Source organism: Delphinapterus leucas, chromosome 10 (assembly GCF_059928025.1).
Source record: "Delphinapterus leucas isolate spDelLeu-1000000601 "Yukka" chromosome 10, BTC_Dleu_Yukka2, whole genome shotgun sequence".
Lineage (NCBI taxonomy): Eukaryota > Metazoa > Chordata > Mammalia > Artiodactyla > Monodontidae > Delphinapterus > Delphinapterus leucas.
The window spans coordinates 63,903,607-63,915,695 of record NC_143138.1 but is presented as its reverse complement, the minus strand read 5'-3'; positions in this window follow the sequence as shown (position 1 = coordinate 63,915,695).

Sequence of the window (12,089 nt, the reverse complement as noted above, 5' to 3'; positions counted from 1 at the left end):
TGCCTTTTTTATTTTTAAATTTTATTTATTTATTTATTTATGGCTGTGTTGGCTCTTCATTTCTGTGCGAGGGCTTTCTCTAGTTGCGGCAAGCGGGGGCCACTCTTCATCGCAGTGCGCCGACCTCTCACTATCGTGGCCTCTCTTGTTGCAGAGCACAGGCTCCAGACGCGCAGGCTCAGTAATTGTGGCTCACGGGGCTAGTTGCTCCGCGGCATGTGGGATCCTCCCAGACCACGGCTCGAACCTGTGTCCCCTGCATTGGCAGGCAGATTCTCAACCACTGCGCCACCAGGGAAGCCCAAGATGTACCTTTTATGTGGAAGGATTCTAGGTGTGCCTGGTACAGAGAAGAGAGCCCTTAGATGCTGGTCTCTTATGTGGAGAGCTTGACAAACACAATTTCCAGGACCTTATTTGGAACACCCTCAACTCTCACAGGGACCCATCCACTCCGGAAATGGAAATTTATGTGTATAAATAGGAGCTTGCATCACTGCCTCTTTGCTGGCCAGGGCACAGCAGTGTTCTGTCCCTTCCTCATGGGGAATGGCTGTGGCTGGTCCCTCTGGACATTCATCTCAGCTTCTAAGCCAGGGGCCATTCTCTTTCAAACAGGGTCAGGACTCAGCCTAGACACTCGCTGACACTCTTTCTGAACCCTGGGCTGGGCCCTGGGTCAGCTGCTCTGAGGAGGCCATCTCTGAAAGCTTGGGACATGCACAGGGTGGGAAAAATTTGAGTTACCCAATGCACATGCTCCCAGCTGAAAGGGAACAAGATAGCACTCTGCTGTTGTGAATCAGCTCTCATGCTGTAAACAGGTGTCCTTTTCATGGTCTGTTTGTGCCATGTTTTTCGAATTTTTGTGCTTTTTGTTGGTGACTCTGTTGTTTAAAGTGGCCCCAAGTGTAGTGCTGAAGTAGTGTTCTGAGTTTCTAAGAGCACAAAGGCTGTGATGTGCCCTATGGAGAAAACATGTGTGCTAGATGAGCTTCATTCAGACATGACTCATAATGCTGACAACTTGATTTCAGATTTCCAGCCTCCAGGACTGTACGATAATAAATTTTCATTGTTTTAAGCCACCCAGCTTGTGGTAGTAAGTGAAGAAACGAATACAGAAGGGTTTAAAGCCTCCTGGCATTTCCCAGCAGTCCTGAGGGCTGGGGCCACCTGCCTGCTTTTCCAACAGGTGCAAGGAGCAGGAAGCAACTTCAGCATATAGTGCATTCCTTCTTTTCCCCACCTACCATCACTTCCTCGTTATTTGTTGGAATAATGAGAAAAGATTCTCATTATTTGTTGGCCGGACAATTTTGATAGCCCCTTGATTCATATTCTTCCCATAGTGTTCTCTCTGAAAAATCAGCCTTTACAGAGTCGCCAGAGAGCTCTTTTTAAAATCCAGATGCCCTGGGCTTCCCTGGTGGCGCAGTGGTTGAGAGTCCGCCTGCCCCGGTCCGGGAGGATCCCACATGCCGCGGAGCGGCTGGGCCCGTGAGCCATGGCCGCTGAGCCTGCGCGTCCGGAGCCTGTGCTCCGCAGCGGGAGAGGCCACAACGGTGAGAGGCCCACGTACCGCAAAAAAAAAAAAAAAAAAAAATCTGGATGCCCGAGCCGCAACTAGGGAGCCCGCCTGCCACTACTAAGACCCGGCGCAACCAAATTAAAATACATAAATAAATAATCAATCAATCCAGATGCCACACCCTGGCCAGGCCGGCCTCCTCACTCCTCCATGAACGTGATAAGCTGGGTCGGGGCTTGCTCAGTTACTTCCTCCATGTCTCCCCTCAAATGTCACCCCCGTAGGGGGGCCTTCCTCATTCCCTAGATATAGTAACACCCTTCACCTCCCCTCCCACACTCTTTCCCTCTCACCATTCTATATTTATCTTTTTGGGGGTTTGTTTTTAAATCACATCCTGACATAGCCTTAGTTTCTAGGAAACAACCAATTTGAAATAGGAGAGCAGGGAATTTTTATCCACCCATACAGTGCCTGGGTGCTCAAGAATTACTTGAATGATTGTTAAATGAATTCTGTCCAAATTCTGTTGCCGCTCTGTAGAACAATCCCAATCCGGGGCCTGGGGGCGGGGTGAGGGAGGAATGGGCATGGTCCTGCAATTGCTCCTGTCGGTTTTTCCAGGGCAACTGTCCACAGCTTCCCAATCTGCGGGATAATTTCCATTTTCTCTCTAATAATTTGCCTCTTTTTCTGTTGGGTTTTGCTGGGACGTGTCATCATCCCTGATCTATCCATCCCAAAATAATGCCCTCTTTCAGAGTCCCAGCTTTAAGAGCATTTGGGTCAGGACAGGTCTCTTTTTCAAATCTGGCCACCTTAGCCTCTAGGATCTTACTCCCCAAGGAAATTGCTCTTTAAGTCAACTTTAATACAAATGTCTTCCACGGTTTTTCTTTCATTTTGCTCTGTCCCTGTCCTGTGCTGAGTGCAAGAAGAAGAAGAAAAAAAAAAAGCTTTGTAAACCAATTTAGTTCCTCCTTCAGACTGATAAAAGCCTAACCAGTCTTCTAATCGGTAATTAATTCCTAAGAACAGAATTTTCCATCTTTGGGACTTTTAAAAGTTCCATTTGAACTTCCGTTTTTATTATCATTCAACTGAGAATTTTTTACTTCTCATTAAGACAACTTGCTCTCTATATTATAAAAGTTCTCATTACTGATTATCTGTTTATTGACTGAAATTCACCATCCCTGTGAGTTAAAATTCAGAGCCTGGGCCAGGGCTAATGTAATGAACAATCCAGAATGAATGTGAGACCAAGGGACTGGCCATATGAATGCCTTCCTGAGCACAGCAGTTGAGGCAGCTCAGTGGGATCTACTGATATCTGGATGAGATGTACAGGCCGGTGCAGTACTCAGGAGTGCTCTGAGGCCCGAGGTACCTGACTGCAGAGCTCCCAGCCTGCTCTGGCCGTGAAAATGGAGACCCCCATAGTGGGCAGGGACCCTCTCTGCTCAGCCCCTTTGTCTTCTCTTGGAGCATGTTTATTTGTGTTTTGAGTTTTAGTTTTTCATAATTCTGTTGTTAATGGTGCAAAAAAAAAGTGAAAACTTAAATGACCATTTTTTTAAAAATAAAAATTATTATTAAAATGTTTAACACAGCCCCCTGTTTCTGTTAAGGTAATTAAAGAAGGAGTCCGTTAGACTGAGGTAGTTTTTCTGCCTTGGTAGTCTTTGTAAGCAAACTGAAACCTCAGCCAGAATCAATGCACTGGAATCTGAGAAAACGAAACTTAAGAACAACCTATCACAAATAGCCAACTAGGCTTTCCCAAACTAGGCAACCACGTAAGCTGTAGCCAATCAGATAGTCTCCTTGTTTAGCTTCTGTGTCTTCTCTAAAAAAGCCTCCCCCAGCCCCCGTCGGTGAAGCATAGCCAGCCAACCTTCAGTCTGGTGCTGCCTGATTCCAGTTGATATATGCTCAAACTCTTGAAAATTTTAATGTGCCTCAGTTTATCTTTTAACATTTCTTTTCCCCAATAGTACGTATGTGAGATTTATCCATGTTGTGCCATGCCGCCATAATTTATTGATTCCTAATCGTGTATATTCCATTGAATGAAAATCACAATGTATTTATCCACACCAATGTTTGCTTATTACAAATAATGGGACTATGCATATTCTTAAGACATGTCTTCTTATGCACCTTTGTATACCTTTTTTTTTTTTTTTTTTTTTTTTTTTATGCTGTACGAGGGCCTCTCACTGTTGTGGCCTCTCGCGTTGCAGATCACAGGCTCCGGACGCACAGTCTCAGCGGCTATGGCTCACGGGCCCAGCCACTCGGCGGCATGTGGGATCTTCCCGGACCGGGGCACGAACCCGTGTCCCCTGCATCGGCAGGCGGACTATCAACCACTGCGCCACCAGGGAAGCCCTATATGCCTTTTTTTTGGTGTATGGTCGGGCCACTCAAGATGTCTCTCTGTACCTCCCCTGCCCTACCAGTGTCTGTTTCACCTATATCTTACACACGACCGACCTTCCTAAACTCCTGCCCCCGCCCCAGCTGGTGATTGTTCTTATCAAAGGGGCGGTGAGGGGCGTGCCCCTCCGCTGGTTTCCCTGGTAACTAATGAGCCCACCTGACATCAATTCCCCTGTAACTGGTAATCTCCCCTTCCCCCCTGCCCCAGAGCGAGGACTGCCACCAGGTTCCTTTTCTCCGTCCACCGCACACAGTCGGGTGTCGCTCCAGGACCTTGCTTCAGACGTGTAAGCTCCCCCATCCATTACACCACTGACGTCTCTGTTGCTGACTCCGGGCTCTTTCTTTGGTCTTGAAGTGGGGCAGGCACAGGCCTTGTAGGTCTGTGGGGCGCAGCCCAACAGTTGGGTAGATAAGCCAGTTCTTTGAAAGTTTATGAGTGTTTCAATTGCTCTAATTCTCACCAGCACTTGGAATTGTCCTGCCACCAGCCCAGGGTTAGGGCCACCAACCCGAGTCTGCATTTCTCATCCCGCTGGCCTTCGTCCCAAGGTGTCATAATTGGGCTGCTTTATTAAATTAGGACACATTCCTCTGCGGCCGAGGCTAACCTTCTCTCCCAGAGGCAGTGCTCCTAGGGCAGCAGAAGAGTCAATAAAAAACTAAAATAATCCAAGAGTAACTCTAAGGTATAAGGAAACTTAGGGCTGAGGGAGAATCCTTAAGGGAGGACAAACTTGGAAGGGCTTCGGGCCTCCTTGGAGACGGTGCGGTCAGCCCAGGGATAGCGGAGACGTTCACTGGGGGCCTTGAGGCCAGGAGGCCTTCTGAGTGCCTGAGCCACGTGGAGGCTTGCACAGGGGCTGCAGCTCAATGTGTGACCCCGGGCTTGGAGAGGAAGTCCGGGTGCCAGCGCTAGAGGAGGACACGCAGGCTGCGCGGGGCTCCCGGCTCTGTATGGAGAGGGCTCTGGAAAAGGTCATCACCAGACCCAGGCTGCAAATGCGCAGCCCAGACTGCCTGTCTTCACGCCCACCTTGCCCTCCCCTGGCCCTCACTGGAACTGGCAGGAGGACGCCTTTCTCCGGCAGTGTCCTTCCGGCGCCCTCTACTGAGAAAGCTCACCATCGCGCTCACTCTGGAATTCCAGCTCAGTGCATATGCTGAAGGGTGCATTCAGAGCTGGGAGGTGGTAAGTTGATGATTGACACAAACATTATACAAATGCATGACATGACCTCATTGAAGCGGCTGGCGGGAAAAGGGGCTGATCTGAATCACTTTAGAAAACAGTGTTTTGCCTGGAAATTGTAAGGCTAAAGATGAAAGGAGCTGTAAAGAGCATACTGTAATTGGTAGATTTGTTTCCCAGAGGGCTCCAATTCCGAAATTGCTTCACAGGTGTGCTGGGGTAGAACAAAGAAGTAAATGGATGATAGAACGTTGTGTATGCTGCAGGAGAGGGAAGTTACAGACACACAAGGAAGGAAGGCTGGAGTGAATCCCGAGGACGGGTTAGACTGGAGACGTCAGTATGCAGCTCAGTACGTGCACAGCTGGCTAGAATCAGAAACAACGTGAGTACATCTGTGTACTTTACGTGTATGACTTTTACTTATATTACCTCACTCTGCTGAGACAGCCCAGTAACAAGTATACCCGGTGTTAAGGCTTTGATTTCTGACTATCATTGTCCAGTGAAAGCAAGGAAGGCAGCCTTGGTAAAATGGCTGATTCTAGGCCGTGGGTGGGGAACATACAAGATGAGCCTGTAGCATTTTGTGGTGCCAGAAAATAAGGAGGTTCTCAAAAAAACAAAAGGATGGGGGCGTGCCAAAAGGTTGCGGGAACCAACCTGAAACAGATCCCAACAGCCAAAGCTGTAACCAACATTTCCCTAATGGGCCAGACACAGTGCCAAGGTTTTTAAAAAATATAAATATCGAATCCTTGCTACAGCCCTGGGAGATTTTTACTCCCATTTTAGAGATGAGAAAACTGAGGTTCGAAGAGGTGAATTAGAAATGCCTCTCCTGTAGCCCAGGTGCACTGTTGGAAGCTGAAGGCTGCCATTCATCTTGTGGCTGGTCTATGTCGTCCCCACATTCCAGGTGCCTGGCCCGTCTGAGGCCATCCCTTCCCAACCTTGGCATCATTTCTCCCTCGGGCCTTTCCTCCCCCCGCAGCGTGAAAGGGCACTGCTGTGGGTAAGAAAGCAGGGAACCAGGCTGCTTCCTTGTTCCTGCCCAGCCTGAGGGTGGGGATGGGGGTCTGTCAGAGGAGCCACAGGAGGGTGGGCTTTCCCTGCAGCGGAACTCCCCCGAGGTGAAGCACAGCTGCTCCTTGTAGCAGCAGGCTCTCTTCACAAAACCCAAACACCTGTGCTCACTCCTTCTCTCACTTCTAGAGGACAGGCCAGCCCTCTTCCTTGGCTGCGACAGGCCTTAAAAGATTCCGAGGAAGGTTCCCCAGGACATTTTCTCTTCTAAGTTCCTTCCTGAGCCCTTTGCATGGCGGGTGGCAGTTCTGGTTCTATCTCACTGAAGTCCTCCCAGCTTCAATTCAGACCACTGCCTCAGCCCCAGCCTCCCTGGGGAAGAGAGCCCGGGATGCCTTGGCTCCCACCTAGCCAATGGCAGCGACAATTAGTGCACCACGAATGGCCAGCATCACAGCAATGAACCCTGACCCAAAAGTTTGAGGGAGATGACGTAGGAAGAACCACTTCACAGGTGTGACGGCCAACACCCATGGGAGCAAAGGAGCCAGTCGGCATAAGTGGGTTCTCTAAAGAAGGAGGGGCTGGGCACAGGAAGGGTGTGGCTTGAGGGCTTCCTAGGGGGCAGGTACCTCCTGCAGCCTCTTTCCTCTGAGGAGGCCCCCTACTCTCCTTAGGAGCCGCGTGGGTCCTCAGAACCCCACCTCACTCCCACCAGCCTCAGCCTGTGACCTTGGCATCCCTGCTTGGTGATTGACATTAAGCAAGTGGGTGGTCCTCCATTGCCACCAGCAGCTGTCACAGGAACTGTGGGGACATCCTGCCCTGCAGGGCTCCCTGCTTGCCACCAGTTCTCCTTCTTTGCCCCACATGCCATTCCTGCTCTCTCTTTCTCCCCAGCAGGGAGCTCTACTTCCCGCCCCAGTGGACAGTGTCTTGCAGGCCTCATGGCTGGTCTGGGCCCAGAGCACAACCGGAACCCAGGAGAACAAAGCCTGGAGCCCAGCCAGCAGACCTTGTCGTCACCTTCCAGGCTGCCTGCCTCTGGCAGCCAGCTTGCCCCCCTGAGCTTTCTTCTCCCAGCTTCCCTGGTCCCCGATCCAGCTGAGCGCTGGACTGAGGTCTGACTTGATCCTGAATTTAATCCACAGAAGGAAAGGAAGAAGGCTTGCTCCTCCTGGGGCTGGCAGGGGCTTGGGAGAGCAGGAGGCTGGCCAGGGAGGAAGCACGGCCTTGGAGCCGGACCCAGAGGTCATGGAGACTCTTCCCAGTCTGGAGCTAGCTCAGCAGCCCCCAAGAGCATGGAAGAGTTGGCCTCTCTGCCCCAAGGCGGCAGGTTCTTGCCCTGCTTGACTCGAGGTGGGTGGGGCTGGGGGCGAGAGATGAGACAGATTGTGGAACTCGAGGTATCAGCATTTGCTGGGAACATTTGACTCAATTTTTCATTTGTTTCCTTATTCCCCCTCTGGGCCCCTTTGATGTCCCTGCTTCATCAGCCACAGCTAATTTTGATTTAACAGCAATATGCTGGGGCCCCCAGATTATGAAGTCTCAGTGCCAGTGTGGGAGGGAGGTGAACATTGGCAGAACATTCAGCCCCTTCTCGGCACTGCCTTCCCAGCAGAGACACAAAGTTTCCTAGGGGAGTAATGGGCGTGGGGCGGGGTGAGGAGAGCACAGCTCCCAGGGCCTGAGGCTGCCTAGAGGGCGCTTTGGTGTCACCTCGCCCCTGAGCCTTGGTGTCCTCATCTGTGAAATGGGCAGAGTGATGGCAGGACCTGCCTCGCAGGGGTGGCTCAGGATCCAATGTGTTGTGCACACACAGCGTCCAAAACAGCACCTGTCACTGTGCTCAGGTGTTGGGCAGAGTCTGCCAGGCATGCTCGTTTCTTTTCCTCTCCCTCCTTCCCTCCTTCTTTCCCTTCCGTCCTTCTCCTGAGCCCAGGCCCAGCTCATACACTATCCCACTGTGACTTGGGTAACCACAACTTTCGTCCCCTTCCTCTCCCCTCCCCTTACTCTCTTCAGCCACTGTCAAGGGTTGACATTTGAGGGAGGAGGTTGCTTATCAAGGAAAGATTTGCCCTGCTGGTTCCAGAGGGCCTCCCAGCGCAACATTTTTGACACATCCCCTTTGGGGGATGCAGTTGTTTGCCTTCATGCTGGTGGCATTTAAAAATAAACGTTTAATTGATGTACAACCTACGTGTAGAAAAGTGCACGGTTAATATATGTACAGCTAGGTGAGTTATCACAAGATGAACACCCTCCTGTAATCACGACCCAAATCAAGAAAAAACCCCACATTACCAGCACCCTGAAGCCCCACTCCTGCCCCACCGATCACTTTCCCACCCCTTCTGCCTAAAGTTTCCACTCTCCTATCTTGTGACGTCATAGGCTCATCTGACCTGTTCTTGAGCTTTCTATAAACACAGTCAGAGCTATGCACAAAGGTAGACACAACTTTGTGTCCGATCTCTTTCACTCAGCATTGTATTTTTGAGATTCAGCCCTGTTATAGTGGGTAGCAGCAATTTTTGTTGCTTTATAATTTATTTTTCCTGTCTACCACTAAGAGACATTTTGAATGTTAGGGGTAATGCTCCTGTGAACATTCCTGTCTGTGCTTTTGGTGTGCGCGTGCACACAGTTCTATTAGGTGTCCACTTAGGCAGGGCTGCACAGGAGCTGGCTCATCTGGGCTCATGAAAACCAGCTGTTAGATTGCCAGGAGCTTGCAGAATTTTGCCCCACTCTGACCTTTTTCCCTTGCATTCCCGTTATTCTCGATGTTATTTATGTCTATTGTTACCTGTTTGGCAGGAACACTGTGTAACGTGATATTACTCATCTCTTCCCAACTCCAGATTCAGTGATGTCCATCCACGTTGGCAATACGAAATCAGTCACCTTGGAAATTAGCAAATGCTACAAATCAGGGCTTAATAGATTGTTGTTTTTTATGGATTGTCTAGAGTTAGACTTAAGAAAGTGATAGAGAAAATGTCCACAATGCAGATTAAACTAATAAGTGTGTCATCTCTGTAGCTATAACATCATAAATAGCACAAACAATTGAGAAAATATTTTTCAGTTGTATGGTACTGGAAAACGATTATGTATCTGATTCAGGAAAGACATTGCTCACATCACCGACAAATAAGTGAAGTTCTGACATGCATCTAGTCGTTTCTCTTTCATCTTGCTCTTTAACATGAAAAAATACATCAAACAATAGTCATGCTGGAATTACACTCCCAGAACCCGTTATTAAGCTCTTAGCAGCCCAGCCCTGGTCATGGGGCTTATTGTGCTTTAGCTGGTCCTGCCAAATGGTTCTCCAAATGGGTTGTACCCATTCATATGTCTGTTTGTGGGGTTTTAAACAAGATTCAGTTGTACTTTGTAGTCCTATCTCAGGACCAGCAGTTTCCTAGAAACTGAGGCCATGGCGGAGCAAACTAGCTGACACAGGCTGGGTGATAATTATCCGCAAAAGATTCCATAAGCAAACGCTAGTTCCGTAGGGCCACTTGCTGACGTGTGATCTGGGCAGGGAGGTGGGCTGCAGGAAGGAAGAGTTCACGCAGGTGCAGCTACTCGGCTTCCTCGAGGGGGCTGCCCTTTGCTGGCTCTGAGAATTTGAGTGATGAGGGGAGGCACCAGGTATCAGGGCGGGAACAGCCTGTGAGCATTGCAGGGCAAGGAGTATGGCTGGAGTATCTTCCTATAAACAATGGCAGAGGGCACAGAGCTGGGGGCAACTCCACTGGTAGCTGTATCCCTACTGTCCGGGTCTCCTGTCCTTTATGTATCAGCCCCATGGCCCACCTGGAAGGAAGCCTGAACTAGGCTGTCCCTGGGGCAGAAGCCCAGTGTGAGAAAGCTCTTCTCCTTCTCAAGGCTTCTCTCATGGGTTTAATTCTCACATCTTATGGATCACTGCTCAGCTCTGATCTCAGTAAATTCTTTAGTGCACTGAAATCTGTGGCCAACAGAAAGTGGCCCATAAAATGATGAATAAACATTGTCCAAAATGCACACAAGGCCTTCTGAAGCTTGTGAATGCACCCATTGTTCTCCCTGCAGCCAGGGTAGATGTTTCCTTCTCTTTCGCTCAGGGGTAAGCCAACAATCAATCACAAAGCAGTGGTCAACAATCAGTCACAAAGCACTGTTAGTCATGAAACTCACAGAGGCAGGCTCTGTGCTAGATGTGGACCATACAGAGAAACACTCCAGCCCTTCTGGGTCCCTGTGCAAGGAAGGAACCGACATGCATGGAACAGTGCCGATAAGCTGAAGGCTTGAATGGGAGATTGTCTGCCCTCCACTGCTGCAGGCATGGGTAGGGCAGGGGCAGAAGGTTCAGAGTGGGACTTGAGGGGGCCATTAGGAAAGTTGTCCCAGGCTCCTAACATGTAAGAATGATCCATCAACATGATACAGAGTGTTTCATGAGGCCCTGGAGTTGGACAGTGTTTTGGGTAATTAGACATCAGCATTATCCTGGGGAGAAAATGGATCCATGGCCCCAAAAATAATTTTAAATAAAGCTCCAGACCTCTGCATTTGACTTCTGCAGTACCAGTGCATTCTGAGTGGTGGTGAGTCAGGGAGCTTCCTCTCTCACAATCCGTCTGGAGGTCCAGGGGTCTGTCAATCAGATGGTGTCCAGAATGGAACTTCTGGTCCACCCCCTCCCAATCTGTTCCATCCACAGTCTTCCAAATCTCAGTTAATGGAAGTCCATCCTTTAGCTTCTCAGGCCAAGCACCTTGGAGTCGTCTTCCACTCCTGACCTTCACACCCCGTATCCCCTGGTAATGTAAGCAAATCCCATGGTGTCCACCTATCAAATGTGCCTAGAATTCAACCTGTCTTTCCACTTCCCCGCTGCTGCACCCCAGGCGAAGCTGTCTCATCTCTGTCCCTGATTATTGACGAACCTCCGCAATTGCCTCTCTGCTCCCTCTCAGTCTATTTTTAGCCCCCACCCCGCAGTGGCTCCTACCTTCCCAGAGTAAAAGAGAGAGTTCCTCCAGTTACCCACAAGGCCCCACAATTCCTCGTCCCTATACTCTCTCTCAGTCACTTGGTTCCAGCAAGGCCACCTTGTGGAGGTTGCTGGAAGATGCCAGAGTGAGGGTGTGTGGGGACTTTCCCTGCCCCTTTCAGAGCTGCCACAGGTGGGAGGCAGACTCTCTCTCCCATTTATAGGGCACTGAGCACAGGCATGGTCTTCCATGCCTTTTCCTGGACATTCTCGTCTCCCATCATGGTAACTGCCTGCTCACTTGTTTGTTGCTGTTGGGGGCAGGGACCAGGTCTGGTTCATTTTGGTGACACAGCTCTTGACAAGTGCCTGGACCAGAATAAATGCTCAATGAGGATGTTTTCAACTGAAAGGAACCCCACTCCTCCCCTAGTGCAAGGAGTCAGGAAGCCAGATTCTACCTAGCCCTCCCTGGGTGAGTCTGGGCAGGCCACATGCCCGCCTCTGGGCTTAGAGACCCTACTTGTAAAGTAGCATCAAAGGAAGCATTCAACTCTGAGAGTGTCTGATTTTTTTTTTGTTCAAGTTATTTCATAGGAACGACCTCAAGCCAGAATATTTCCAAATATCCTGGAAATTGCTCACTTCTCTGACTCTTTCCTCCATTTGCAAATAGTCATCGGGCTCTGCTTCATCTAGCACGTCCCCAGGCTTTGCTACCAGTTCCTCATTCTACGAGTCATCTTCTGCCTTTAAACCCTCATCTTGGCCATCTGGCATCCATGTTGCATCCTGCTGCTGCTTCCTCAACAAGGTGAACCATTCCCGATGACTAGGGAATGATGGGTTCAGAACAAGCTAGTCCTGGACTCACCCCTCAGTCCGTGGCACTCTCC